The sequence below is a fragment of the Eucyclogobius newberryi genome, unplaced genomic scaffold, assembly GCF_026437365.1.
Source record: "Eucyclogobius newberryi isolate DKJ021-1_F unplaced genomic scaffold, fEucNew1.0.hap1 SCAF_6, whole genome shotgun sequence".
In the NCBI taxonomy this organism is placed as follows: Eukaryota; Metazoa; Chordata; class Actinopteri; order Gobiiformes; family Gobiidae; genus Eucyclogobius; species Eucyclogobius newberryi.
This window is the reverse complement of record NW_027316278.1, coordinates 2,464,318-2,469,250: the sequence shown is the minus strand read 5'-3', so window position 1 is coordinate 2,469,250 and position 4,933 is coordinate 2,464,318. Positions and strand designations below refer to the sequence as shown.

Genomic DNA, 4,933 nt, shown 5'->3' with positions numbered 1-4,933 from the left:
CGGGGGCAGACGGGCCAATCGGAGGAGAGACTGAGGGGCCAATCGGAGGAGAGACTGAGGGGCCAATCGGAGGAGAGACTGAGGGGCCAATCGGAGGAGAGACTGAGGGGCCATTCGGAGGAGAGACTGAGGGGCCAATCGGAGGAGAGACTGAGGGGCCAATCGGAGGAGAGACTGAGGGGCCAATCGGAGGAGAGACTGAGGGGCCAATCGGAGGAGAGACTGAGGGGCCATTCGGAGGAGAGACTGAGGGGCCAATCGGAGGAGAGACTGAGGGGCCAATCGGAGGAGAGACTGAGGGGCCATTCGGAGGAGAGACTGAGGGGCCATTCGGAGGAGAGACTGAGGGGCCAATCGGAGGAGAGACTGAGGGGCCAATCGGAGGAGAGACTGAGGGGCCATTCGGAGGAGAGACTGAGGGGCCAATCGGAGGAGAGACTGAGGGGCCAATCGGAGGAGAGACTGAGGGGCCATTCGGAGGAGAGACTGAGGGGCCAATCGGAGGAGAGACTGAGGGGCCAATCGGAGGAGAGACTGAGGGGCCAATCGGAGGAGAGACTGAGGGGCCAATCGGAGGAGAGACTGAGGGGCCATTCGGAGGAGAGACTGAGGGGCCAATCGGAGGAGAGACGGAGGGGCCATTCGGAGGAGAGACTGAGGGGCCATTCGGAGGAGAGACTGAGGGGCCAATCGGAGGAGAGACTGAGGGGCCAATCGGAGGAGAGACTGAGGGGCCAATCGGAGGAGAGACTGAGGGGCCAATCGGAGGAGAGACTGAGGGGCCAATCGGAGGAGAGACTGAGGGGCCAATCGGAGGAGAGACTGAGGGGCCAATCGGAGGAGAGACTGAGGGGCCAATCGGAGGAGAGACTGAGGGGCCAATCGGAGGAGAGACTGAGGGGCCAATCGGAGGAGAGACTGAGGGGCCAATCGGAGGAGAGACTGAGGGGCCAATCAGAGGAGAGACTGAGGGGCCAATCGGAGGAGAGACTGAGGGGCCAATCGGAGGAGAGACTGAGGGGCCAATCAGAGGAGAGACTGAGGGGCCAATCAGAGGAGAGACTGAGGGGCCAATCAGAGGAGAGACTGAGGGGCCAATCAGAGGACAAGAGTCTGACGCTTTAGTTTTGTAAAATTTGTAAATGTTTTTGTTATTTATGAATTTGTCAGATATTTTTAGTACTTTTGCTGCAGAATCTTCCGGTTTCTTTTCTTATAAAACACAAAACCATCAAACCAAATCTAAGTGTTTTTAGGACGTTTTGTCTTCTTTCTGTCACAGTTTGTGCTTGTCACTGAGCTAACCACTCTGCCACTGAACACACCACATGACTGTCCTGAACAGAAGCAGGCGGCGCCTCCTGCTGGAGAACTGCTGCAAGTGACCATCTTTCACTTTTGAATCTCGAAACAACCGGAAGACGAATCCCGTGGTCATGGAGCAGAGGAAGCGTCCAATGTGCAGATGATTTTCTATTGGCTGAAAATCTGTTTCACTCTAAAGTGTCATAAACTCAACATGTGAAAGCTGCTCGTGCTGCAGGAGCATTACATACATTAAACACGCCTCTTTACATACATTAAACACGCCTCTTTACATACATTAAACACGCCTCTTTACATACATTAAACACGCCTCTTTACATACATCAAACACGCCTCTTTACATACGTTAAACACGCCTCTTTACATACGTTAAACACGCCTCTTTACATACATTAAACACGCCTCTTTACATACATCAAACACGCCTCTTTACATACATCAAACACGCCTCTTTACATACGTTAAACACGCCTCTTTACATACGTTAAACACGCCTCTTTACATACATTAAACACGCCTCTTTACATACATTAAACACGCCTCTTTACATACGTTAAACACGCCTCTTTACATACGTTAAACACGCCTCTTTACATACATCAAACACGCCTCTTTACATACATCAAACACGCCTCTTTACATATATTAAACACGCCTCTTTACATACATCAAACACGCCTCTTTACATACATCAAACACGCCTCTTTACATACATCAAACACGCCTCTTTACATACATTAAACACGCCTCTTTACATACATCAAACACGCCTCTTTACATACGTTAAACACGCCTCTTTACATACGTTAAACACGCCTCTTTACATACGTTAAACACGCCTCTTTACATACGTTAAACACGCCTCTTTACATACATCAAACACGCCTCTTTACATACATTAAACACGCCTCTTTACATACATCAAACACGCCTCTTTACATACATTAAACACGCCTCTTTACATACATTAAACACGCCTCTTTACATACATTAAACACGCCTCTTTACATACATCAAACACGCCTCTTTACATACATCAAACACGCCTCTTTACATACATTAAACACGCCTCTTTACATACATTAAACACGCCTCTTTACATACATCAAACACGCCTCTTTACATACATCAAACACGCCTCTTTACGTACATCAAACACGCCTCTTTACGTACATTAAACACGCCTCTTTACATACATCAAACACGCCTCTTTACATACATCAAACACGCCTCTTTACATACATCAAACACGCCTCTTTACATACATCAAGCACGCCTCTTTACATACATTAAACACGTCTCTTTACATACATCAAACACGCCTCTTTACATACATTAAACACGCCTCTTTACATACATCAAACACGCCTCTTTACATACATCAAACACGCCTCTTTACATACGTCAAACACGCCTCTTTACATACGTTAAACACGCCTCTTTACATACGTTAAACACGCCTCTTTACATACGTTAAACACGCCTCTTTACATACGTCAAACATGCCTCTTTACATACATCAAACACGCCTCTTTACATACGTCAAACACGCCTCTTTACATACGTTAAACACGCCTCTTTACATCATTAAACACGCCTCTTTACATACGTTAAACACGCCTCTTTACATACATCAAACATGCCTCTTTACATACATTAAACATGCCTCTTTACATACATCAAACACGCCTCTTTACATACATTAAACATGCCTCTTTACATACATCAAACACGCCTCTTTACATAAATTAAACACGCCTCTTTACATACATTAAACACGCCTCTTTACATACATTAAACACGCCTCTTTACATACGTCAAACACGCCTCTTTACGTACGTTAAACACACCTCTTTACGTACGTCAAACACGCCTCTTTACATACGTCAAACACGCCTCTTTACATACATCAAACACGCCTCTTTACATACATCAAACACGCCTCTTTACATACATCAAACACGCCTCTTTACATACATCAAGCACGCCTCTTTACATACATTAAACACGCCTCTTTACATACATTAAACACGTCTCTTTACATACATCAAACACGCCTCTTTACATACATTAAACACGCCTCTTTACATACATCAAACACGCCTCTTTACATACATCAAACACGCCTCTTTACATACGTCAAACACGCCTCTTTACATACGTCAAACACGCCTCTTTACATACGTTAAACACGCCTCTTTACATACGTTAAACACGCCTCTTTACATACATCAAACACGCCTCTTTACATACATTAAACACGCCTCTTTACATACATCAAACATGCCTCTTTACATACATCAAACACGCCTCTTTACATAAATTAAACACGCCTCTTTACATACGTCAAACACGCCTCTTTACATACGTTAAACACACCTCTTTACATACATCAAACACGCCTCTTTACATACATCAAACACGCCTCTTTACATACATCAAACACGCCTCTTTACATACGTTAAACACGCCTCTTTACATCATTAAACACGCCTCTTTACATACGTTAAACACGCCTCTTTACATACATCAAACATGCCTCTTTACATACATTAAACATGCCTCTTTACATACATCAAACACGCCTCTTTACATACATTAAACATGCCTCTTTACATACATCAAACACGCCTCTTTACATAAATTAAACACGCCTCTTTACATACATTAAACACGCCTCTTTACATACATTAAACACGCCTCTTTACATACGTCAAACACGCCTCTTTACGTACGTTAAACACGCCTCTTTACATACATCAAACACGCCTCTTTACATACATCAAACACGCCTCTTTACATACATCAAACACGCCTCTTTACATACATCAAACACGCCTCTTTACATACGTTAAACACGCCTCTTTACATACATCAAACACGCCTCTTTACATACATCAAACACGCCTCTTTACATATATTAAACACACCTCTTTACATACATCAAACACGCCTCTTTACATACATCAAACACGCCTCTTTACATACATTAAACACGCCTCTTTACATACATTAAACACGCCTCTTTACATACATTAAACACGCCTCTTTACATACATCAAACACGCCTCTTTACATACGTCAAACACGCCTCTTTACATACGTTAAACACGCCTCTTTACATACATCAAACACGCCTCTTTACATACATCAAACACGCCTCTTTACATACATTAAACACGCCTCTTTACATACATCAAACACGCCTCTTTACATACATTAAACACGCCTCTTTACATACATCAAACACGCCTCTTTACATACATCAAACACGCCTCTTTACATACATCAAACACGCCTCTTTACATACATCAAACACGCCTCTTTACATACATCAAACACGCCTCTTTACATACATCAAACACGCCTCTTTACATACATCAAACACGCCTCTTTACATACATCAAACACGCCTCTTTACATACATTAAACACGTCTCTTTACATACATCAAACACGCCTCTTTACATACATCAAACACGCCTCTTTACATATATTAAACACGCCTCTTTACATACATCAAACACGCCTCTTTACATACATCAAACACGCCTCTTTACATACATCAAACACGCCTCTTTACATACATTAAACACGCCTCTTTACAT

At 43.6% G+C, this 4,933-nt stretch overlaps 1 protein-coding gene across 1 annotated transcript in view; it reads left to right on the top strand.

Annotated features, from left to right (window-relative positions):
* Nucleotides 1-4,933, top strand: part of p2rx7 (purinergic receptor P2X, ligand-gated ion channel, 7) — a 134,752-nt gene that overhangs the window by 93,013 nt on the left and 36,806 nt on the right. The window lies entirely within an intron of this gene.